The following is a 26,275-nucleotide window of genomic DNA, read 5'->3' as shown; positions in this document are numbered from 1 at the left end:
GGAGCTGGGTTATGTAGCATAATTCTGAGTTGTGCTTATTAGAGTGTTTTATCTGGTTCTCCAAAAACCAAGCAAAAATATATTTATATCTAGATCTAGATATATATACACACATACAACTGGAGTTTGAATTTTCATAGAAAAGGGTAGTTTATACACATCTGATCCACTGCATTGTGATAACAGTGAAACATCTGACAGGCAAAAAAAAAAAAAAAATCTAGACAAATTTGGTCTGAAGTTCTCAAAATCATCTTTTAGTCTTTAGAAAATTTTCAGTGCGTTGCTTTCACTAACTACAATTAGGCATTATAGAAAGAAGAGGCCTAAAGAATACTTGGAGGATCCTGAGAATATCACAGTCCATAGTAAAATGAATTGTCCTGCAATGGTGTTTGAATGGGTTTTTTTCAGTTGGCATTGAAAAATGAATCATAAGTTTATTTATACGCCCTTTGCCAATTCAGGGATCTGCTCATATTATTAAAACAATCACAGGAATATATTCCTAAATGTGATAATTTGATTTTATACAGTACATTTTCACTATAAATGTTACTCAAAGTTGAAGGGTCTTAAAGGATTTGCTAGAAAAGAATGGGATGGGTGGGTGTTCATTAGACATAACTCATTTTGTAGAGGAACCTAAAAAGGACATATCACTCTCCGACTTATGGTACAATATCTGACATCTTAAAAGTTGGACTGTTTCAAACCATCTGGGCAAAGTTCAGAGAATAAGCCTGGAAGGTTGCCAAATTTTATTTTTATTATGGGTTTTAAAAGCAAAGCTGGGCTAACTGGAAGTGGGTTTACCATTTTATTTATAGCCAAGAGTAAAGAATGCAGTGTCAGTATAAGAGGCAGATCTGAAGTGATCTTGGGTTCATAAAAGCTTGTTCTCTCTCTGTATAACTTATTTAGTTAGTCCACAAAGGTGCCTATCTACCCCCCTGTGACAGGGCATTTGGCATGCCTGTCACTTTAAGAGGAAAAACTAAGGGACAAGCAGCCTGCAGGTGTGGCTGGGATGAATTAGGAATTCACCTGGTCAGAAGGGGGCTGGGCTTGGGGCATATAAACTGAGGCCTGAGCTGGTCAGTGAGTCTAGCTCTGAGAACCAGAGAGAGAGGAGCTCCTGGAGGCAGGACTCCTAGCAGAACAGCCCGGCTGGTGTAAGCAGCACAGAGCCCAGGAACAGGGCAAACCTGAGAATAGGGATACAGGAGTCCATGGCCCAGACAGGGGCAGATGCAGGGCACAGCAGCCTGGGGATTGGGGCCAAGGAACCCAGAGAGCAGGGCCAGGGGCTTGTACCTAAGAGAGGTGCAAAAAGTCCCAGTAGCCTGTGGAACAGGGTAAAGCAACCCAGAGATTGAGGCAAGGGCCTGAAGCCCAGAGAGGGGCAGAGACAGGAGCTTGCTAGGGCAGGATGCAATACCCAGGAGTAACCCACATAGACAAAGTGCCCAGTGGGGAGAAGAGGCAGGAAGGCTGCATTGCAAATAGCTCCAAGAAGTAAAGTGCCTGGGAGAAGCATGCAAGTCTAGAAAACATGCTGGGAATAGCTGAGCCATGTAGTCCTAGTCCTAGTTATAAGGGCTGAAGCTATGGCCAAAGAGGACTGATGATGGATAACATCTGCAAGGCATGGGCATGGTGTAAAGGGAAGGTTGGAGCCATGTAATTAGCCCTTTGGGCAGGGGTGGGCAATTATTTTGGGCAGAGGGCAACTTACCGAATTTTTGGCAAGTCATTGAGGGCCACATGGGTAGCCTCACACCTTGACAGGTGCCTTGCCCTCTGGTTGCCATCTTGGGACCAGAAGTCCTGCCCCCTAACCCCTGACCTTTGCCACCAGAAGTCCCTCCCCTTGCTCCCAAGAAGTAGTTCTTTCAGCAAGGGGGTTTGCCATCTTAGAACCAGAAATGTACAAAATAATACTCTAAAAATAAAACATGTACTACAACATTCATTAATTCCATTTCAAAAATATTTTTGTCCTGATTTACATGTGCTTGTGAAATGTAGATAGAGGTGATAGCATAATAGCTTAAAATGAACTCTTGCTCTTGTATATTGTGGCAACGTGGGTATAGGTTTGTGGGTATGTGGGGTGTGGAGGATGGTGTGTGGGATTTGTGGGGGGTAGATAGGCATGTGGGGTGTGGATATGTGTGGATTTTGTAGGGGGCTGTGAGTGTGTGGAGGGAGGGTGGCCGGGGAGGGTTGTGGCTTGGGTGGAGGGGGAGAGTTTGCCTACAGCCTCCCCCCCCCCGCAGTAGGCAGAGCCCCCACCAGTGATCCAGCAAACCCAGGCTCCACACTCCTGCTGCTCCTGGCTCTGGGGCACTGGCATGGGCCTTATGCTCCCACTCGCTGCCACTCCCCCCACATCTGCCACTGCTTCTCTTCTCCTGCCATTTCTGTATCTCCCCTCCCCTCTGCCCCCAGCTCGCCACTCTGGCACCATGTCCCAGATGGTCTTGCAGTCCTGGCAGTGCAGCTGGGAACCAGGTGGTGCCGGAGCTGCAGTGGGTGAGCAGGGGGGGAGTCAAGAATTGGCTGCAGCAGGTTGAGTGGAGGGGCAGGGAGAAGGCACACAGAGTGCAGCAACAACTGAGTGGGAGCACAGGGCACATGCCAGTGCACCGGGGCCAGCACTGGCAGGGCCCAGAGTGGAGCAGCAGAAGCGCAGGGTCCAGGCCAGCAGGTCCTCCTCTCCCTGCTTGAGCACTGTGGCCTAGTTCCATACAGCCCCTGCCAGCCCACACCCCATGTGCCTAGGCGGAAATTGTTGGTCAGAGAAGAGGAAAGTGATTCCCTGCTTGCCACTTCCAGGCAGTTTTAGCTGCATCTGCACTAGGTACAGCTCCTTCAGTGCTGCCTCTGTGCTGCCCAGCATGGCAGCCTTGACCATGTGGAGCAGCCACAGGGCAGCTCACAAGCGGCAGTGGAGGAGACACATGTCAGCCTAGTGTGGTGTGGGCTAAAACTGCCCAGCGCCATGCGGGGTGGGGGCACTTTCCCCATGCCGAGCAGCAGTTTCTGCTCAGCTGCTGCTGCCACTGCTGCTGCAGCTCAGCAATGATGGGCGAGCCCAGAGCTGGTGCGAGCCCTAGGTCCAGCAGAGGCAGCATGGAACAAACTGCTGCTCAGCACAGGGGAAAACACAGGCGAGCGCAGGGCACACAGGCTCAGCGCTGCACGTGCTGCTCCCCATCTATACCATGGAGCTGGGACGGAGGGAATTGGGAGTGAGCAGGTATGCAGGAGTCAGCGACAGCTGGGTGGAAGTGCAGGGCCCGCATCAGTGTCCTGGGGCCAGTACTGGTGAGGCCCAGAGCTGGATGGCAGAAGAGCAGGGTCCCGGCTGGCAGGGACTCTATGGAGCTGAGCCAGCTTTCCCCTTACCTTGCTGGCCCAGCCCAGCCCAGCCCAGCCCCATAGACCCCTGCCAGCCCATGCTCCTGCCAGCCTGCTTTGGGCCCCACCAGCACTGGCCCCAGTGCACTGGCATGGGCCCTGCACTCCCGCCTGGCTGTTGCTGCACTCCGCGCCCACTCCCTGCCTCTTTCCTCTACCTGCCACAGCCATTTGCCTGCTCCTCCTTGCTTGCCTGCCCGCCTGCTGGCAGCTCTGGTACCACCAGGACTGCAGGAGCCAACCTGGCCCTGAGGACTGTGGCGTTAGCCCACAGTCCTTCCCTGCCTCTCTCCCTCCTTCCCCCCCCATCTGTATTTTCCTCAGCACAGGGAGGCAGGAACAGTCCCAGTACAGAAGACCCTGCCGCAGAAGCCCCTGCTAGGCAGAGGCTTCCAGCTGGGGTTGTGGGGCTGGGCCGGACTTGCTGGGGCTTAGTTCTGCCACCGGCTGCCCCTGGGTCCTACTGCCCCTGTCTCCTGTCATCTTTGACAGGCAGCCAGGGGCAGATAAATATTTATTTTCTATTTTTTTTAGGGGCCCTGCAGCTGATAGAATGGCCTGGCAGGCCCACAGGCCGTGTTTTGCCTGCCCCTGCCTTAAGGCAATGACCATGGACACCGGTGGTCATGAGAGTGAGATCAGGTTGGGAAGCTCTGGGGCTGCCTTCCTCTTCAAAGTTAATAACATCAAGGTATGGTGGGCAAGTCGATGGGAAAATGCACAAAGGGAGCCAGGTTGGCAAGGGCTGATCAGCCACCAGGGGGCATTGTGACCACCCCTGAGACCAGCACTTGTTAAACCTCCCTTCTGACTGACTTGAAGACTAACACAGCTAATTACCCCTCTGAGAGATAATGCCAAGGGTGTGAAATCCTCCAACTATTGGAATCAAAAGGGAATTTTTGTTATTGGCTTCCATGTGTCTTGGATCATCCAAGACGAGTACTTAAAAATATATATGTTGAAATGTCAGCGTACTAGACTGTTGACTAAAACTCAGATTATTATGTAAAAATATGGGATAGAGTATAAAAACATCTCTGACTGAAAAAAGAGAGGAGGCGGTATGCTTCAGATAAAAGGCTAACAGTAGAATGGCTGATGAGTTTTCCAGTAATTTCCACATGCTACTGTATCCACATAGTGTATCAATGACAACAATACAATTTGTTTTACTCTACATGCTATGAACCTATGGGGAGTTTTTGGTAGGTAAAAAATGCTAAATCAGGTGCCCACAAGATTTACTCTAGTGAAGGTATGGGTTTACAAATATCTTCTTTTGGGCAGTACATATCTAGAAAGAGGACAGTGACAGATAGGGGACAGGACAAGAAATAAATCTTAAATTGAAAAAGGAAGATTTAGGTTGGCTATTGCAAAGAAATTTCTCACTATGGAGTTAAGCATTGGAACAGATTACTAGAGAGGCTGTGAAATCTCTACTCTTGGAGATATTTAAGAGCAGGTTAGACAAATACTTGGATGAGATGGTTTAGACAGGACTTGTGTGTTAAGTACTACATAGCCTACTGAGGACCCTTATAACCCTATTTTATTATTATTCTATATGTGACAAATTAACAAATCCTCACTCTCTCTTGACTTCCCTCCCTCTTGACTTTGTTTGGATTGCTACATGCTGCTGAGCCTTGCAACCTTGCTTGAAGTATACCACACTTACAAGTGCAACTTCTCATGCATTTGTGTTGGCTGAGTAGGCAAAATGTAAGTGGCTGACTGAAAATGAAAAGGTGATTTACATCAGGGCTGTAGTGTTGTGCTGTAATAAAACAGTGAGAGACCGTTGGACACACAGTATTTTGTACAATTATATAATTATAAACAATATAATTGGAGGCAGTTGAGCTTGAATGCGGCAGGCTGTTATTTAGCAATCATCTCTTTCAAGGCTCATTAAATACAGATTTATTTATACAAAAAATAAAAGCTTTGCTCCAGAATAGCTAAATATGTAGTGGCATTTATTCACCAAAATAGAATACAGAGATTTAAAGCTGTCAGAAACAATAATGGATTTAGTTGACAGTGGTAAGTGAAGTTGCTCAATGGGAGCAGCAGGACTGAGGCTTTTGCCTTTATTCAAGGTATCATTTTCTATGATTTTACTTGTATGTTCAGTTTGTCAGGCAAAAAAGCCTGCCCTTGTATCTCTGGTTATGGATGTTGAGTCTGACAAGCAGAGTTCCTCTAACAATCACGGAAGTGTTTGAAGATATGGGTAGAGTTCTTTCATGTCATTGATTAATTTTTTAATATGTTAACCTCCTTAAATTTCCATAATTCTTTTAATGCAATAAAAATTCACTAGAGTTCTGCTATAATTTAGCATACTTTTCCCATCACCACTTTTACCTGCCCTTCTGATGTGTTCCATTCTATAAATATCTTATATACATTCAACCATTACTTCATTTAAAAAATATGCTCTCAGAATAATTTGTCCTCTCTTCCCATGATTTTTTTTGGATATAGAGAAAAGAACTGCAGAGTTAAGCAATTCATAGGCAGATTTCATGAGGAGCTATGTAAAATGACAACCAAACTTTAAAAATTTGTCTGCCAAAACTTTGGCATCTCAGTTTATGATTAGGCACCGCTGTAAATTGTCCAGCTTTTTCCAAAGGCTGAGCATCCACAGTTTCAGCTGACTTATTCTTTGTATTTATGACTACAAAACACCAATATAAATAACCAGGAAATGCTATAGAAAGTGCCTGCAAATCTCATATCTCAGCATGACTATTTAGAAGTAAAAATTGTAGCTCAGCAGTACAGAATATCTGACCCACATGTAATAGATGAGCTTTTGTGTGACTTCTCAATCCACATCGGAGTTTTAAATGTTCTGCTTTTTAAAATTCTTCCTAAAAGTCCATTAGTTTCATTCCCACATTTTTTTCTTTTTTCAATATTTTTTCAAATGGCATCCTTTGCTTATATAATATGTGGCAATTCTGACTGATAGAAAAAGGTAACTGCTAGATGTAACGTGCCTCTACTTAGAAAAATGATCTCTCACAACACTGCTGCGCTGTTCTCCCTCTCCTTTTGATATCCTCACTATAGAGCATTGCTGCTGACCTCAACAGTCCTACACTGCCAAACTGATGAAAAACTCCAGTATTTTTATTAAAAAATACAACAGCATTTGTATCTTGCTACTCCACAAATCAGACTGTGTAATAATAATTTTCAGGGGACATTATGGAAATCTTAGCATAGTATGAGCTGTTGCAGTTATATCTAATTGGCTAATTCATTTTACCTGAGATGTGTTCATTTTATCAGCTGCATTTTAATTTTAGTTTTAGGTGATTCAGATAGAGCTAAATTTTGCAAACCAACTTTTAAAAGAAGAATGAGGCTTGTTACTTCATTAATTGCCCCGAATATTGATAGCAAGAATTCTCCTGATTGTGATTGTGAGTTAGGGAGTTCTAGCTGTCGCAGCAGAATTTGAGAAATTTTCTGTCTTTTCACAACTTGAAGATAAAACATTCTCATCTACATATGGGATGGCTTAGTCAATGATAACTCTGCCCTGAGAAGAGGGCTGGACTAGTTGACTGTGCTAGGGACAAACATTACACACAAACTGGTTTAAGTGATCAGAAACTGATTTAACCCTGTAACAGAACAGATGTTCAGTGCACATAAACCAGTTTGAATGTAGTATCAGGCTTAACTGATTTGGCTCAAACCAGTTTATGCAATGTCTGTCCCAGACCTCTTCCTGGTTTAACTTAAACCAGAGTTTCCCCCGGCATCCCAAATGCTTTGCAGCCCTAGGTGGGGCTCTGCTCCAGAGAGCTGGGCTGGCCCCTCACCTCTGTTCCCTGGCTGGAGCTCCAGCAGAGACTACAGGCACAGCAGGATCTGCCTAGTTTCTCCTGCCCTGCCTCCCCTCCCCTCTCTTTCCTTCCCACAGCACTGATGATAGCCAGCATGTGGTATGCTAGCTAATGCTGAGAGGTGTCTCTGTAAGGGCTTTTTGGAACTAATGAACAGGTCAGCTGGTGGTAACCATTGATTGTCCTGGATCATGGTACATGCATAAGGGCCATGCAGACCTAGGCAGGAATGTTTGTAGGAGGGGAGGCTGTGCAGACCTTCCATCCTCCCTTTAGGTCACTGAGACAGAATCCAAAGACCAGATTGAGTCCAGATGTTTGGTGCCTCCATAGCTGTAGTTGTATATGTGTCCGGGAATCAAACCCAGGTCTCCTGTGTGGTAGACAAGGATTCTACCACTGTACCACAGGGGACTCCAGGTCAGCTGGTAATGTCCTTCCATTCCTTCCTTGGAAAAAAGTGTTTCAGAAGAGCTTGAACTAATGAGAGAGGCTTTTGTTTTCTGATGGGGTGATAAATGCTGATAACAGAGCTGATAAATGATGTGTTATTATCAACTCCCTGCTGGGCTGGGCTGGGCTGGGCTGGGCTGGGCTGGTCAGGGGAGGCAGGGGTGGGGGGAGGGAAATTCTCTCCCTAATCAGACCATCTTGCTAGTGCCTGTCCATACACCCCTCAGCTCAGGACTGTGGAAGGGAAGGGAAGGCTGCTCTAGTGTCCCTGGCTTCTAGCCTGAGCTGCTGCAGGCATGTGCCTGCATTTCTTCAGTCCAGAGGAGATGTCTGTATGGTTACAAACCAGTTCAGCCTAGCCAGGTTAGACTAACCTACAAAGATTGAATCAGTTCAGACACACACTTTTTGAATGTCTGTCCTTAGCCAAAAGGTCCACATGTTGGTAAATTGATTTGAGTCAGGGCTATCCAACTGTGATGTGGCTGGGGAGCTATCTGCATGTGGCCACCAGCCCAAACACTGTGTGAGCTATATGCTGTGGAGGCAGCCAGCCAGGTTTCTCCATACTGCATAGGCTGGACTGGCTGCATGTGGGTCCCTCACGCCCTACTGGTAGCATGTGGCATATTGCTCCTTTTGCCCCTTGTGCAGGCTGTGGCAGTGCCCCCTTCCTTCCTCCAGTCCTCTTCCCTGTCCCCAGCACCTCACATAAGCTGCATACAGTTTTTAGATGCTCAGGCTCTTGCTGCAAGGCAGCTGGAGGTGCAGCTGCCAGGGACTGTGGGTCAGCAGTTGGACATCCCTGATTTGAATAAAGTGCCAAATTTGTCCATTATTTACAAGATTATTTTTGTTCTAGATTGTAAAAGGAATGGAGATTTTTCTTAGACTGATTCTTTAGCACCTTATGCATTCTTCTATGTTAAATGATGGTAAAACTGTATCAAACTAACACCATCATTTCTGCAACCTTATTCATATATACACATAAGTAAATATGACTCCACATAGTACACATAGTAGAGATTTAACCCCACAAATTAAGAGGGTGCCGGGTTAAATCGTTAGTGGCCAAATACCATAACTGTGTTTAACTTTCTGCCTTATGGGATAAGTTTAGTTGTACTTGTTATACGTTCAGTTCTTCACAAATAAATGTCCACATTCTGAAACTTGCTAACTGGTAACAGCAGAACAACAATAATCTAAATAGACTAGGGTGAGTGAAATCTCTTTGACTCGGCATATAGATGAGGCCCCCTTAGCTGTGAGCAGCATGGGGAAAGCTTACACCGCTTCTGCCTGGGCCATGTCTTTTCAATGGGCAAACAGAGCGATCCAGTCTCCTGGGACATCAACCTGTCACATTTTAAGTACATTGAATCCTGTTATAAAAAGAAGCACAAAGTTGTGTTAAGTATGGTACCTGCTCTGAAATGCTTTCCTTTTTTTTTTCCCCTCCAAATAATTTAATAATACCTTCTGGCGTATTGGATAAAAAAGGAGAAATTAATGTTTTATCTAATATTTTTGTCATTTCAGGGTAGGAAAAAAAAAAAAAGAGCAGAGCCTAGCTCTCTCATCTAGGTAAACCCAGAGGTTAAGTCAGTCAACTTGTATGGTATGCAGTAAAATTACCCTAGGACATTCTCTCTGGTTTGACTCTTAGGCTGCTTGCAGACACTTAAAAAAAACAAAAAACAAAAACCCAAAAAAACCCATGCTTTACTGGAAACAGCAGTACATTAGTTGGACCTGGCTCCACAGCATCTGTAGAGATTGGGTGCTTCAGCTTGTTTTTTTGGCACTTTTATCTAAAGCTAAGTCAATCAGTTATTAGAGAAAAGTGCCAAAAAAGCCCTACTAAAGTGCCTGATCTATACAGATGTTGGGAAAGCTGAGTTCAGTTAAGGCGCTGCCTCTTCTCGCCATGCACTGGGCTTGGCACGGGAGCATGTACTTTAAAGTAAAGTGCCCTTTTTAGGGGGGGTTTCACACCTGCAAGCAGCCTTAATTTATAGTTTACTCAACATTATCATCCAACAGTAACTTATTAAATAAACAGTATTTAATAAGGTGTTCTTTGTTTTCCAGTATGGATGGGACTAAAGCAGTTCTCTCTCATGGACGCACACACATGAAGTGGTGTCTGCCATGCTGGACAGTTAAGTGGGAATTTTACAACCATCATTTTCCCTCATTGTATCTCTCTTCCTTGGAAGCCTCTTAAGGGGGAATTCCAACTGGAGATGGTGAAGTCTACAAAAAAGTCATATGTCCTGTCCAAGAGCACATAGGCTATATATGCTCTTGAAAGGAAGGCAGGGGGTGCAATATATGCATTGTCCTCTTGGCCTCCAGTTCCTAGTTTGCTTAGCTCATTACAAGGATTCTTTGCTTACAGAATATCCTACATTGGGGTGGAACAAATGATTCACTTACCCTGTTTTCATGGGCAAGGTGATAGCTGGGTCCTCAGTTATTTCCTGTGTTTAGAATGCAGGGACCTTACATTGTGTATCTTAATGATTACTTTGAGTAAGTGTTTGTGTGTCTTTATTTTTTAACGTAGATTATTACACAGCTGCTGTTATTTCACTTTAAACCTAAAGGCTAAGTACAGACAGTAGGGGTGTGCGAAACGGGCCCTGTTCGATTTGGATTCAGCCTGAATCAGGGGCAGTGATTTGATTCATTGATTCAGATCACTGTCCCTGACTGAATTTGGCTGAATCTGAATCTGAAGACTCAATGCTGATTCAGAGAATCAGTGATTCGGGGAGAGACACAACTTCAAAAGTTTTTTCTACATGCCTTGAGGCGCAGCTTATAAACACTGCAATGCTGGGGCATGTGGAGCATCCCACAGGAGTGGCAGAGGGCCCACCACATGCTCAGCAGTGAACTCAGAAGTGGACTGGAAGTGCTTCCAGTTCGCTCTTGGGTTTGCCAGGGAGCACACTGGGGGGCCCCCAGCACTACCCCCAGCTTGGCAACCAGCCACAGGGGGACCCTGGGTGCCCCTTGGGTGGACACGCAGACCCAGAAGGCACCAGTCACAAAGCCAGGGTCCACTTCCAGGTCTGCTGCCAAGCATGCTGGGGAAGCCCTGTGCTTCTGTGGGAAGCTCCATGCACCCCAGCATCACAGCACTCACAAGCCCCTGTTACCTAGAGGTATATAGAAAAAACATTTAAAGCAGTCTCCATGTCCGAATCTCTCTGAATCAATTTGGAGGGTTCTGATTTGATTCAGAGACATTAAAGTGTCCTCTGATTCCATTCGGATTCGGAGATTCAGCCACTGAATCAGGCTGAATCTCCGCCGAATCAAATCAGGGACTGAAGCTTTGCACAGCTTTTGAAAGCCCTAATAGTCAAAAACCCCAAGGCTGAATTGATTGAATCTTTACAGGTTAGTCTAAGTTGCATAGATTGAACCAATAAGCAAGAGAACAGGCATTCACTTCTCATTTTTGGAAATGCAGTCACATGCCTGCTAGAGCATGCCTCCCTGCTCAGCTGAAGCAGACAGCTTGGGCCAAGGCTAGCCCACCTGTCCTGTGTGCGGGGGTGAAGGGGTTGTAGAAGAGGTGCAAAGCATCCTGGGATGCTGGTGGACTGTGAGTTAACTTGAATCTGGAGGGGTTCTTGTACAGAAGTTCAATAAACTGATTTAACCTAAATCAGTTAAGTTGTCTGATACTACATCCATCCAGATGTATCTTAAGCTGGTTTTGGCCCTTTTGAAACCAGGTTTTGGGCGCTGAATTTCTTTTGTGTTACAGATGTGAACTGGTTTCCGATCACTTACACTGGTTTATGTGTAATTGCTGTCCCTAACCAAAATTCCTTAGAAAGGGACAACTCAACCTTCCATTACATAATAAATAGTTTCCATTACTCAACTAAATAATTCCTTTATGTAACCTTTCAGAAATTGGATGTGCTTATGCTTTGTCTTCTGTACAATCTTCTAATTATGTTGACTTGAAGATATAGTTTCCTTTAACATCTTTCCTGAAGATAATTATTCCCTGTTTTTTAGACAATCCAAGAACTGGACATGCAGGATAGTATTCATCCATGTAATTTTCCATACTTGATATGTGTAATGATGTATAATATGCTGGGATTAGGCGTGTCTTTCAGTTAGTTGTGGGAAAAATAAGATTGACCTGAACTCTGTGTTTATCAAGAAAGTAAATGATATTTGAATTCTGCTTATGGAGAAAGTCCAAACTTTTAAATTTAAAAATGGAAAATTATCTGCAAGCCAAGCGCACTGTGTGAATTTGGAAGATAAATGTTATCTAAATGGCCATATGTATGGTTGTTTGAACAGTTTGTTAATTTTTTTTATTTCTAATACTAAAATAAGGAGAAGATTGAGTTATATACCTTTCACTGAAGTGAAAAGCAAATCAAGATTAAAATGACACTACAAAGAGAGAGAGAGTTATAAGAAATAATATTCCTAAAGATATTTTAGAATCAAAAGTAAGAAAAATGTTCATCTTGAGTCTTGGTGAACACCTAGGAAAGATGGGATAGAAATATCGATGATAATATTGTGATTAATACCATTACTCACTTCTGTAAAATGCTTGTAGTGCTTCAGATGACAGGTGTTATGAAAGCCCCAAGAAATAATTTTATTAAAGAAGAGTCTATGCCTGAATTTTATTGCTCCCTTTGTATTTGTAGTAAAATCAAATGGAGTTTAGGATGTGTAAGAAAAACAAATTAATGCCCTGTGAATCCTGCAAGGAAAAGTAAAGCAAAAAAAAAATTAGGAAGTTTAACTTTCTGCCCTAAACAGTGTGAAAATCAGAACCTGGGGAGTTGCCAGATAGACAAACTGGAATTAATGTGGGATAAACAGAATTAAAAATGACTTGCTACATGGGTTTTGCTACAGCCCTCATTCTTACACCTTTCCTTAGCTAGCCTGGAATTGGGATTTTTTTGCCTCAGTTAAGAGGAATCAGTGTAACAGTACAGGGCAACAATTGCTAGTCCACTCCCTAATTTCATAAACACTGAATACAGAACTCCCTACACTTTTCGGAGAAATGTAACTCTGTACAGTAGGATTGTATGTTCCAAGGCACATAACCAAGAGGGCAAAACATTAATCTTTTCACTACTATGACAGGAAGTTGAAATGTAACTTGATCCTACTTTCAATAGCAATGTTAATGGTAGTGGTGGGCTTCATGCATATGCATGACAGGCATCTTTTTGCTTGCTATTTAGAAAATATGTGGCTTGTTTTTCTGGGTTTTTTTGTTTGTTTGTTTCTTATTTTACACAACTGCAGCAATTTTCAGCCAAACTACACCAATATAAAAGTGATAAAATGCAGTGGAGAACCAGCCCTATTTTTTTATCCATTCCCATTCATAACTATAATTAAGTTCAAGTACTAACCATCCATGGGTTTTGGAGACATGGGTGAGATGGATCTAATAGAATAAGTCTCTTTATTTCCATCCTCCACTTTGCTTCCTCATCCTTCCTTTTGCTTTTTTAAGAGTAGTCATTAAATGGCCTACTTACATTAAATACTTTTTTGAGACTTATGAAATGGTCATAAGTGAAAGAAGGCAATGACAGAAAGAAGTGAAGAGAAATAGCTCAGCACTACTGAAGGCTATTACTCACATTAAGATTAACTCTGCTTTTTTGTGGATACCGGAATTCTGCAGTGTTAGTGGGGGCAATGGGATTGTAGTCAATTACCTACATTAAGTCAGCATGTTCCATTTGTATGGACACTCCTACAAGAAATGATTGCTTACCACACTTTCTTAACTTTTAGGAGAGGTATTTTCCAAGAGCATCCAACAAACTTAAGTGTACAAATGGGTTTTAGAAACTTGTCCATCTCCCTAGAGTCTTCTTAGGTCCTTGTATTGTGATCTTAATTCTGACAAAAGTTCCTTTGACCTCAGAGGAAGTTCTTTATGAGTAAAAGTGCAAGATAAGCTCTATTGGTTTGCAGTTCTATATCATTAAAGCATATTTTACTGTATTAAAGTACTTAGAGGTATGCATCTGTAATGGAGAACAGCACAGAGCTTTAAGATTTTCAGTTCTCTGTGTCAGGCTTTTCTGAAGAAAAGCTTGCTGTTTTTTAATCTGTTCTAAGCTTTATGAACTAAGATTCATGTTTTGTTAGAAGTGAAAACTAATTGTTTCATCTTCTACAGGTCAGGCTTCCTTGCAAGTGAGAAGGAGTTGTAGTGCATGACGATCTGATGCCATAGGTAAGTTGATTTCAGTTCTGTTTTATTTTTATTACATCGTTGACCAGTACTGATTACACAGCAAATCATGTTTTCAGTTATACTGGTTCAGCTCTCAAATAAATCCACAGACTTCATGTGAGTTGCTTTGGATTTATATCTGGTGAAACTAAAAAAGAGAACTTGGAACATTTTTTTTTTTTCAGAGTCGCATAGCAAAAACAGTAATTTTAATATAATTATTATTAAACTGTTCGGCCACCTATTATAGACACCAAAGGATAGATGAAAAATGGTTTTAGTTTACCCTATTGTTGAAATAAATTAAAGCAAAAACTTTAGTTCATCTCAGTTACATTCAGAAGAGCCACTATAGTTGACATGCAGTATGTGTACTCGCAAAGTAATAACAATTTCTTTGGACGTAGTAATGCTGCCAATGAGGTTAATTTTTTTACCTGCACTTTTTGTCCTTTATACTGTTTTCTACTTACCCTTTCACCTTGTGCATCAGACAAGAAATATTGAAAATAATGTATCCAAGCATGTAGCCAGGAGAAAAATGAGAGGTGAAAGGCTGGATGGAATCTTATATTGTACTGTTGTTGAACTCTACAATCCAGGGCAGTTGTTTAATTCTTAGAATTTATAGTTACAGATTTCTTTATCCTCACGGCCATGGAACAGTGCCATAGTCCAGCTAGAATCTTACTTAACCTGAACATGTGTCACTTCTTCAGCTCTGGAGTAACAGACCAGAATAATTTGACAGGATTAAATTTGGTCACGGGATGCAATTCTAGAAATGGTTTGTGGTAGTGTCAGCCACTGTGAAAATAATTAGTTGACAGGCCATGGTGGTCAGAAGCAGCCTGGTACTTTGAGTTCCTGAGAGATTCCTGCTATGTCACTCAAACAGATGAATTATGGGAGAAAACAATTTCATTTTGACAGAGTTTGTCTGGCAAATAAAATTGAGTAGAACTTTGTGGTGAAAGTGTCTTAGAACATGGCCAGAAAAGAGAGGTGGAAAAGGTAAATAGCTTTTAGTTTGGCATCTTCACAAGTCCAGCTTCAAGCCCTCTAGGAATTCTGATTTATAGCCTCCATTGTTTTGAGCTGAAGGGCTCTGAAGATTGTGGGGGTTTTTGTTGGTTTTTTATCTGTACAAAATATACAACCGTGATACAAATGACAGGGTTTTTATCGATAATACATGTAGGAGCATAGGAGGGAAAATATCATTGCTGTCTGTATAGGACTAAACATCAGGATAAATCTCTGAAATTGCAGACTACCTATACACGTGCTCAGAGGTGGGAAGAGGGGTGGCGGTTCATTAGACCAGCTCCTGGAGAACTGCTCTAATTAAAATGACTCATTGTCACATGTATTAACCCCTCGCCCATGTTTCAACATAGCCATTCAACATTTTAACTAAAGCTCAGTCAATGAGGTTTAGTTAGAGTGCCCCCAAAGCCATTTTGAAACATGGAGGAGCTTAATACACGTGACACTGAGGCATTGCTAGAGCATTCTAATTAGAACATGGAGCGGACTTGATTAACGTGAATGTGGAACAGACTCGATTAATTAGAACATGAACCAGCATGTGTATAGGCAGCTTCACTGACAGTACTTCCAAACATTCTTTTCATGAGTTTACATAGGCTTTGTCACATACTGGGAGCACCTACGTGTGCAATTAATGCTAGTTGGCTTTCCTGCAAAGTAAACTTACTGCACGTTAAATTTACTAACTGCATATGCAGATAGTATATTTGCTGTGCAGTAGATTAATTTACTGCACAGTAAACACCTGCATGTATAGATGATGATGCTTTACTACACAGTAGATTAATCTACTGCTCGGTCAAGTATCTTGTGTAAACAGACACAACCACTGACAACTCTAATTCCTTTGGTTCTATACAAGAAATTCAGTCTTTTTTTTTTTTTGCTGCTTTGCTTTTTCCTTCATCTATTGATCTACATATAATCTAGGCAACAGACATATTTAAATCAGGGATAGCCAACCTGCAGCATGGGCAGCTTCTGCATATGGCACCTGGCAGATCGAGGAAGGAGCAAAAAGCAAAATAGCAGATTGGGCAGTGAGAACAAGGAAGGAAGGAGGAAGCATAGCAGCAGATTGGGCAAAGGAAGGGAATCAGAGTAGTGCTTAGGGAAGGTGAGGAGCTCATTTGTGGCACACCTGGGAAAAAAGTTGGCTTCCACTGGTTTAGATAATTTTTTTTTAAATGTCTGTATTTTTGTTGCATTCTAGACACTCGTCACTTGATGCCTAATATAAATGTGTAAATCCCTGCAGGTATTAAAGAAAATGGGTCAGACTTGGCCTGAGGTATACCTCATGTAACCTCAATGAGATCAGTTCAAGTGATTGAAATTCTGTGAAATTGTTTGGGTTGTATGCTGCTGGAAAAAATGAATAGCTTCTTGGATGAGAGAGAAACAAATAAATACATATAATCTTTCTATTTATTTAAAAAAATACTGACTTCAAATACTTAGGGCATTGTTTTCTTGTTAAACTTTTACCTTTTTCCATCAATACAATGTTCTTTCCGCTTCTCTTGTCTATACATGAAAAATGTTGAGTTAAATTACACACAATGAGAGAGCGGAGCTGAGGGAGGTATAGACTGGTTAAACCAAGACATTTTAAAGATAGAGAAGGCTGGGAGGGGGGGACTATAATTAAAAACAGTGGAATTCCCCTCTCTGTCCTTGGTTTGGACAGGCCCTACATCTCTGCCACCTCCTTAACTCCTGTGATGGTTAGTTCCCAATCTTCATCCATTCTGTATCTTAGAAGAAGTGCAAGGGACAAGAGGCACAGGAGGAAAAGTCATAAAGTAGATAGATTGACACAGGGCTCTGGAAGATAGGAACACTGGCTTAGTGGAGGGGGTTGTCAAATGTTGCCGATATGTTACAGAACAGGCATTTTTCTCATTTGTTTGTCAATGATTTCCAGTCCTTTTAGATTCATGGCACCCTTCAGAAAATGCCAGTTCCTTGCTGTGACCTTGAGTAAGTCCTCCTGGATGCACAAAGTGGTCAAGAAGTATGACTTTCCAGGAGACAGTCTGGTGAGGCCAGCAGCCACTTTCAGGTGGCAGAACAGGAACAGGCCAGCCACAAAAGCAGCAGCAAACTGTTCCCTCTGTACTGTAAATAGCTGTGCAGAAATTTAAGAGTATAATAAAAGTTTGTTTCTGAATTATAAGCCTCCAGATACTACATGGTATCAGAACTGGAATGTGCTTGAAGACCCAGAGAAAGAGATGCTACAGAATCTGGGAAACTGCAAGTAATCCTGCCCCCTTCCCCAACTCCAGCCCTTAAGAATCAAGGGGAATGCTGAAAATGCCTGGAAAAGATTCAAATAGCAATTTTCGGCTGTATATGTAAGCCACAAGGGCAGACAAATTGGAGCAGTTGCAAACAATGAAGCACTGGACATGTATAATGCCTACCAGACAGAGAAGGAAGTGGAGGAGCAGAAAACCTTGCAGAAAAATAAAAATGTTTGAGGAACATTATGTTCCTAGAAAAATATTACTTATGAGAGAGATGTTCAGGATGAGAATAAAAGGAAGAGGAACCAGTGGAAGAGTTTTGTCACAGACCTAAAACTTTTCCTTATGAATATGGAACAGTTACAGATTCTCTCATTAAAGACCAGGGATGTTACAATAAAATCTGTGATCAATTACAGAGAGAAAGGGACCTGACATTAGAAAAGGCAATATGTATATCCCAAACTGAAGAACAAGCAGAAACACAAGTAAAAAGCTTATAGGAAGACATACAAGAAATGATTTTAAGTGCCATCACTAAACTAGCAAAAGAAAAGTCCAAATTAAGTTGAGCAAGCAGAATCATGTGAGAAGTAATAAACAATGTCAAAAGTGCCCAGCATTTGAACAAAATATAGATGCTATAATAAACTAAATTACTATGCTAAAGTGTGCAGAGAAAGTAGGAATGTATATACAGTAAGTGCAGAAGCAGATTTAAATGAAGAAGAAAAGCTATTCCTAATGATTTGAAAAGAGCCCAAAGGCTCAAAAGAATTAAAATGCAGGTGAACAGCACTTGTTATCTATAAGACAGATACCGAGACACAAGCAAATGTAATCACAGAAACTGAAATAGAGGCACAAAGGACTCTTAAAAGTAAGAGAGTTTAAAGTGTCCTTAAAAGGCTATAATAGAGGGACCATTCCATTGTTAGGAAGGTAAACTCATACACTGAGATACAAAGGTAAAATAATAGAAGAAGAATTTGTGGTGGTACACAGAGCAAAGCAATGAATTTCTGGCTTGTACACATGTGAGGCACTCGATTTTAATAAGAGGCTGTATGCCGTAGAGGTTGAACACTAATAGCATACAGTTGAGAGAAGATGTAAAGTTAGTAATACATGCTGTGGCAGAAAGCCACCTTGGTTTCTCCCCAAAAATCTCTGCCCTGTGACACTGTGATTTAAATCTCAGTGCTGTGACCATTCAATTAGGATGGGCCCAGCACACAGGGGACCACACCCTCAGCCTGTCTCTTTAGGGAACTGGAGCTGGCTGCATTCCTGAGGGAGGGGGAAAACCTGCTCCCTCTGCTTACCTGACTTGCATCACTTACCTGAGTAAGGGGTTTCTACCTGGGGAGCTGGAATCTGCCCGGTAACAGGTGATGCATTTCAGATTGGTTGGCTGACAGCCAACTGGGGGCTGAACCGCCTGCCTCCAAAGGGAAACTTCACCTGCCTTTGGAAGATGCTTGTGAGTAAGCTACTCAATCTGATTAGATATTTAGCTGGAAGTATAACAGACGCGTAATCAAAAGGCTACCACAGCCAGACTGTTTGCTCTTTAGGATTTCTAGATATTGCTCTATCCTGTACCCTAGTTTACCCTACCCCCTGTAATCAATAAAGTTCTCCTTTTTGACTGGTGTGGGAGACTTATTGAGGGGTGGGTCTAAATTATGCCTAAGAGACCCCTTAGGTCTGTGGACTAAGGGAGACTATACCTTTTTGTCCCCGGACTTGGGGAAGTACCCCAAGTGCCTGTGCTGGGTTGAGTACCCGTGGGACTTTAGGCCTGTGTTACCCCAAGGACACAGGGCCGCAAGACAGTCCATTCTTGGGGTGGTGGCGGCACGTTACCCCCAGACTAGTGAGTGTGCTCCGGGAGAGGGGTCAGCTGGACATAAAGCACCCCTAGGGAGGCATTCGGAGCCTGGAAGGTGGTCGGGCACAGGGAGGTGGGCGGCTTAACGCAGGAGCACCCCCTACTGGCCCGCCTCACGTGGTGGAAACAGCGGAGGGATACGAATACCCAGCTGTGTTCCTGAGGTGGGATCTCTGCACCCGCCACACATGCCACACAAAGTCCCACATGGCTTAAGAAAAAGAGAAAAGAGCTATAAAACATGACAGTAAATGGTGTCATTGGGAGAAGAGAAGAACCAACAGACTGGGTCCATTCCCTGGTAATTGTACAGAAGAAGGGAAGGAGACTACATCTGTGTATAGGCCGCAAGGAGTTGAACAAAAACACAGAAGAGAACACTTCCACAAGAAGTGAGATATTGTCAGAGATGGCAGGAGCCAAATTTTTCAGCAAATTAGAAACATCAGGAGGATTTTGAGAGATTCCTTTGGACAGTGAGAGCTCCAATATCTGCACTTTCAACATCCCGTTTGGAAGATACTGCTGCGTAAGGCTACCATTTGGAATGTGCTCTGATCTAGAAATATTTCACCACACAGTTAGCCAGAAGCTCGAGGGTCTAGTAGGTGTGATGGTCTATATTGTGGCCTTAATAATATGGGGCAGTAGTGCCCTTGAACATCAAGAATGACTGAGAAAAGTGCTGGCTATTGCAAGAGCTAATGGCTTCAAACTGAATAAGGACAAATGTCAGTTTCAGACAGCAGAAATAACATAGTTGGATGAACAACTGACCTCAAAGGAAATATTACTGAAAACTCAAAGGTTTAGGCAATACTGAACATGTTAAAACCTAAAGATAAAGGAATCCAAAGATTTCTAGGAATGTCGAATGATGCCAGCAAATGTATTCCTAACTATCAGCTTGTACAACTCACTGAATGCAAAGGCACAGAACTGGTCTGGATGTCTAAGCATGAAAGTGAATGTAATGATCTAAAACACATGTTGACATCAGACCCAGTGCTACAAGTCTTTAACGCATTAAAAAGATTAAACTCTCCACAGATGCCTCAAAAGATCGATTGGAAGCAGTACTAGACCATTGTCATGTTCTAGTACATTTGTTCTCCGTGATTGGTTGCCAGTCTTGCATCGAAGGCTGTGACAGCTACATAAAAATTATATGCACAAATTGAGAAAGAGACTCTTGGCCTGGATTATAGATGTACAAGATTCCAAGACTTACTATATGGTCAGAGATTTGCTACAGAAATGTATCACAAACCACTGATTGAAATATTTAAAAAATGACTTGGAGATGCACCACCAAGGACACCACAATTAATGTACTTACACAAACAGAAGGTGACCGTAAATATAAGATGACCCCCTCCCGTTAATTAGATTCTATATATGGAAAATGTATACATGTATTATAATTTTCCAGTTATATAATCTAATTATTGGATACTTTACCTTGATTTTGTCCCCTCCCAGAAAATAAGTCTGGGAGGTCAGGTGGTCCTATGCTCACCCTGAGGACATGGAAGTGAGGAGCAAATTTGAAAACAATAACCTTGAAATTAAACATGGGTATAGCATTTTGCACATAGTACCCATGAATTTAATTAATCAGAAATCAATGCATGTTACCTTTTCTGAAACTGCTACAAGTTTTAGCACAGGTACTCCACAAACACACTTTTGAGCAGCACTTTGACACCTACTTATGTACTACAAACTATGTATCATATTGGTCAAAAGCCAAAGGCTCATAATTTATCACATAGTTCACTGGGCTAGGTCCCACCAGAGTCAACAGCATTTCAAGCCCACAGATCGTCATTGCTCAGTATGTATGTGTATCCACCACAAAGGATCCATGTGTTAATTAGTTGCCACTTGTGGCTGTAACCAGGTGTTCTTGTCACAAGTCCTAGGATGCTCCAAAAAATGTCATGCAAATGAGGTGCAGGGCAACCTGGTCTGGCTTTACCTCAGGAGGGCGGTGCCACACTCATCATATGGAACAGGCCGAGAGAGGGGCAACAGGGATTCTGGGTGAACTGCCTGAAGCCCATTTTGTGATGTTTGCCAGGCATTTGAGGCTTATAAAAAAACAAGGATCACTGGAAATGGGAAAGAAAGGCACAGCTCAGCTGTGGGTGTGAAGAGGAAGTCAAAATGTATACAGTATATTGGCTCACCATGACTTTAAAATGAATCAGTGGTGAGTGGGACTGCACTCAATGGGCACTGTAATATGTTTTATTTAGAGGGGTTGTACAAACCTATCCCTGTGGTAGGTTCCCACCAGTGGCACACCTTCTCAGCCACCTTTGGCTAAGATCAAGTATAGTGACTGGGCAGAGGCCTGGTATACTGCCTGGATTGATGCCAGAAGAGCTAGGGGGATAGTAATTGTTCACTGTGATGGAAAAGCAGGAGGAGTTCTTGGAGAATGGAACAGCATGGGGAGGAAGAGAGTGAGATTTCAGTAGGTGAAGTGGTACAGCTGGCAACAGAGGAGGGAAGCGAAGGAAAGATACGTGGAACAAGTAATTTTGAGACGGAGGACAAAGGGAATGAGGAGAGAATGATACAGGAGGAAGGAGGAGTGAAGATGGAGCAGGAAAGAGAGGAAGAGAACCAAAGTGGGAAAAGAGAGAAATCATGTGCTATGAAGTTTCGAAAGAAAAAGGAAGATGGAGAAAGAGGGGGAGGGGGACAGGTTAATGAAAAGCTCATCGGAGATCATGTGATCTAGGTCTAATAGAGAGGGGAAAGGGGAACCTTTCTTAAATCTTAAAGCAATAAAATAACTGACAAAGTCTATGGGTGTCAAGCAGCAGCATAGAGGATTCATAAAGTGGTAGAGATGCAAAATTTAAATGGATGAGCATGACTTTGTGTATTGTATCTATAAATGTCACGTGTGTTATTGAAGAAGAGGTGGGATAGATTATGCCAATATCAAGTGGGGTAACAGCAGGCATAATATGTTTACAGGAGTGTGGAATCCTATGGGGGAGGGGTTACTAGCATTTTGTAGAGAGATGAGGTTGGGAGTTATCGTGGTGGGTGGGATCAGATACAAACAAAGTGGTTGGAGTCACAATTTTGCTCAAGAGTGGCGAAGTGGAAGTGCAGCAAGTGCAAGTGATTGTGAAAGGGAGACTGCAATGGATGGTGATGGAGTCTGAAAAGAAAGTGTTAGAGATTTTTAATATATATGCACCAGTAGAAAGACAGTGCTATTTAAGAAATTAGAGATGTATGTAGGCAGACAGGCAGCAAATTCTGGTAAGGGATTTCAGTTGCATTATTGAGACTGGGGATAGGAGAGGGGATAGAGAGGAAGGAGAGCTAGACAGCTTGTCAAAGGTACTGATTAATATAATAAAAGGAGGTTTAAAGAGTGTATGGGCTGATGAGAAGGTGATTATAAGGATGGGATCAAGTGGGAGACAAGTGTCAAGGATTGATTTTTATATTAACATCATGTGGGCTTGGGATTGGAAAGAAGGGGATCTTGGATGTGACCTTCAGTGACCACTGGATGCTAAGAATCGAAGTGAGCTTAGAAAAAATGAAGGTAGGGGAAAAGGGATATGGAAGTTAGATGTTAAATTATTATAAGATGAGATGACCTGTCAAGAATATGTGGAACTGTAGAAATATTGGTTGCAGGGGGGTGAAGAAGTAGGTGGAACAACTGCAGGCAAGGAAGCAGGGTTTATTAAAGCAGGTGATAAGAGGAGTATCAGTGAAGAAGAACTGGAAGATGTAAAATGACTGTCCATGTGTGATGTATCATATCTGTGCTGGCATCCCTCTGAGCACCAGACAGCCACAATTTGTAGTCACCCACTGCTCTTCGCCCACTACAACTTTGATGTCAGTTTGAGAAATAGGAAACACCTGATTTCTATGTGGCTGTGATGAGATCTTTATCGTGGATTTTTTAACAGGGTTCTTCTGTAGGGCTCCACCTCTCCTACACCCTATTCTCTTGTTTCCAGTTAATAAGTTGAGCTATTATTCTTTAGGGTTTAGCTCCTAAAAGGCATGAAAAGGAAATAAACCAGACAAAATGTCTGTCCTCAAAAAGGGTTGTCATGTTCCTCCTTCCAAAATACCCCTTCTAGCTCAAAGTTAATTTACCACTTCAGATTTCCTCTCCAAGCCAGGGTTCAGTGCTCTCCAACTTGGGCTATTCCTTAGCCCTCCTAGTCCACCTAATTAACACACTGGTTCACGTCCTTAAAGTGGCTCACACTGAGTTGAAGACCAAAATGAAAACCTACTTACAGTCCCTTGGCAGAGCCCAACAATACCTAGACCAGGGTCTTAGGTGAGGCTCTCCCCTATCCAGGACCTTGCCTCACAGTCAATGTTTGCAGAAGAAAAAGAAAAGAACACTGCCTCTTTAAGAATACTCTCTTTGCTCATACCTTACGGGCCCTTCAACTGTGCTAGGCTACTGCTTCCAGCTTCTTCTTCCAGGCTCTCAGTCGTCTCATTGTCCTTCCAATTCATTATTTCACAGCTAAACTCTCCTAAAGGTCATTCTACTCTTTGCCACCTGTGGGCACACTGGGTAGCCGTACAGCTCTGCCTCACAGTTTCTTAATGTAAAAATGAACTGTCATGGATTTCAGAAGCATTCATGAAGGGTACACAGGTTGTGATTCCTGCAGTGATAAGAGAACATTTTGGAACATCTGGGAAATACCAAATCAAAAAGCAGAGTCAGAGGTGTTGTCTTTTGACCACAGATGAATAGCAATATTGAAGACATGATAAGGGGGTAAGGAACATGTCAGAAGTACAGGGATGCCCAGCAAAAAGAGCCAATGATACCCCATAAGCAACTTCCTATTTCATGGGACAAAATAAGAATTGAGCTGTTCAACTTGGGAAGACACGACCACCTGATTATAACCCACTAATTTTCCCAGAAGTGGTGATGGTTGAAGATACAAGACCAGCATCATTCTTCAAGCATATTACATCTGTATTTGCATGCCATGGCATTCCGAGAACTGTAATTACTGTCAATAGACCACAGTTCAAAAACAAGAAATTTCCTGACTTTGCTCAAGCGTATAATTTTTGTCACAAGACATGCACCCCCAAATACCCTCAAAGCATAGAATTGGCAGGACATGGAGTATACGTTGTGAAGAACCTGCCTAAAAAAATCAAGGGAGGAAGGAGAAGATCCATACTTGCCAGGACTCAACTACAAAGCTCACCACTGCAATGTTGTAAGTCACGTATGAAACTTCTTTACAACACACATGTAAAAACTCAACTACCAGCCTTGGGCCTAAAATAAAAGGTGACAGAGGAGCCTGCAATAGTTTGAAATACTAGAAAGGTACAATCAGATGCAGAATTACAACAAAGGGGCAAGACCACTTCCACAGTTAAAAACAATGATTCACTACTAACTTAGTTTAACTGGCCAGTGTCCATCTTGTCAAGGGCTTTGGCACAGGCTACCTTTATAATGTCATAAATCTATGTAATGTTGTGATGTCATAAAGTTATGGCATTTTTAGAGCAGTTTCAGATGAAGGCTTCTTGTCATTTCAGACCTGGGCAACTGTGATTTGCCACTAGAGGCCTGGTGAGCAGAGAAATGGACAGCAGGCAGGACTCTATTCCTTCCCTGTGGTGGGAAAGGAGAGGAGAGAGGGTGGTATGTAGCTGGGAGATAGAGAAACCAGCATGGCATTTTTCCTCCCACCACAACCAGCAGGAACACAGCCAGAACAGAGTGGGAGGGGAGAAATCTTGAAAAACTGCTTGAAGTGAGGTGGGGGCAGGAGGTTAAAGGAGGAAATAAAGAGAAAGAAATGGCAAAAAGAATTAACAAAAAATTAAATGACTGAAATCTTGAATGTGTCTCAGTGAATTGGAATTGGGTGAGAGCAGGGAGTGGGGGTTAGAGGCAGCAGGGGTTGTGGCTGGCTGGGAGAGAGGGGTCCCTCCTGGCCTAGTGGAAAGACTCTGGGCCTAGGGAAAATATGCTTTCCCTGGCTCCAGGGTCCCAAGCTGTTAAGCCACTCTGTGCTCAGCAGCCTTGTTCCAGCCTGAGCACAGAGCCCCTGCTTCTCTGGGGCTCTGTGCTAGGGCTAAAACTGGCAAGGCCCCTCTGCACTTAAAATACTGACCACAGCAAGGAGAAGCAGCCTCCCCGGGGCCTGAGTTATGGTTTTTCGAGTAGTGTATATAGAGGCAATTTCATAATGGCTCAAAATAAAGTCCAACTCTTGTATATTGTGTGTGGTGGGTTTTGGTGTTGGGGGGAGGGTTTGGGTGAGCGTGTTTTGGGTGGGGGAATGGGTTTGCATATGGGGTTGCGGTGAGTGGGGGTGTGTGGGGTTGGGGGTGTGTGGAGGGTGTGGAGGGCTGCCCATACACTAGGTCCCAGGATCTGGCTGGGGATGGCTGGAGGAGCAGGGGCAGAGGGCATATGCAGCAGAGATTGCTGGGGCAATGCAGTGCAGGTGTGTTCGGCTTCCTTCACAACTTACTGCACTCCACATAGGGCCAAGCCTCACCCACTCCTGCCGTCTACCCACTCTGCCCACCCAGCGCGATAAGCAGCCATCCGTGGACAGCCAAGCCCACCAGAAGCAGCCCCACTGGGAAGCTCTGCGTGCTGGCTGGGACCAGGGCCGGGGCTAGTGGACACGGGTGGAAGGGCAATTTACAAGTTGATCCAGAAAGTGAAAAAGATACTGAAGAGTCAAATGTAGACAGGAAGACAGACAACAAAGAGCTGTGTTGTAGTAGAGCTGGAACATTGCTGAAATGGCCAGAGATTGACATTAGCTTGAATTTGTAGTTGTTGTTATTTTAAAGTTATTAGTGTAGTTAGAAGGAAACAATAGTTTCATTGTTTCTAAGGTCGGAAGGGACCTGAGCAGATCATCTAGTCCGACCCCCTGCCATGGTAGGAAGAGCACTGGGGTCAAATGACCCCAGTAAGGTGGTCATCCAACCTCCTCTTAAAACCCCCCAGGGTGGGAGCCTGCACCACCTCACTTGG

At 43.1% G+C, this 26,275-nt stretch overlaps 2 long non-coding RNA genes across 2 annotated transcripts in view; one reads left to right on the top strand and one right to left on the bottom strand.

The window, feature by feature from the left end:
* LOC109291967 overlaps positions 1-26,275 on the top strand; it is a 755,518-nt gene that overhangs the window by 438,276 nt on the left and 290,967 nt on the right. Inside the window, exon 2 of the long non-coding RNA XR_002096000.1 lies at positions 13,972-14,028. This is a non-coding gene — a long non-coding RNA (uncharacterized LOC109291967). The remainder of the gene's footprint in view (positions 1-13,971; positions 14,029-26,275) is intronic.
* LOC109291968 overlaps positions 1-26,275 on the bottom strand; it is a 129,732-nt gene that overhangs the window by 56,893 nt on the left and 46,564 nt on the right. The window lies entirely within an intron of this gene.

The sequence above is a fragment of the Gavialis gangeticus genome, unplaced genomic scaffold (assembly GCF_001723915.1).
Source record: "Gavialis gangeticus isolate Ggan-Ray unplaced genomic scaffold, GavGan_comp1, whole genome shotgun sequence".
NCBI lineage: Eukaryota > Metazoa > Chordata > Crocodylia > Gavialidae > Gavialis > Gavialis gangeticus.
This window is presented reverse-complemented; position numbering and strand designations above follow the sequence as displayed.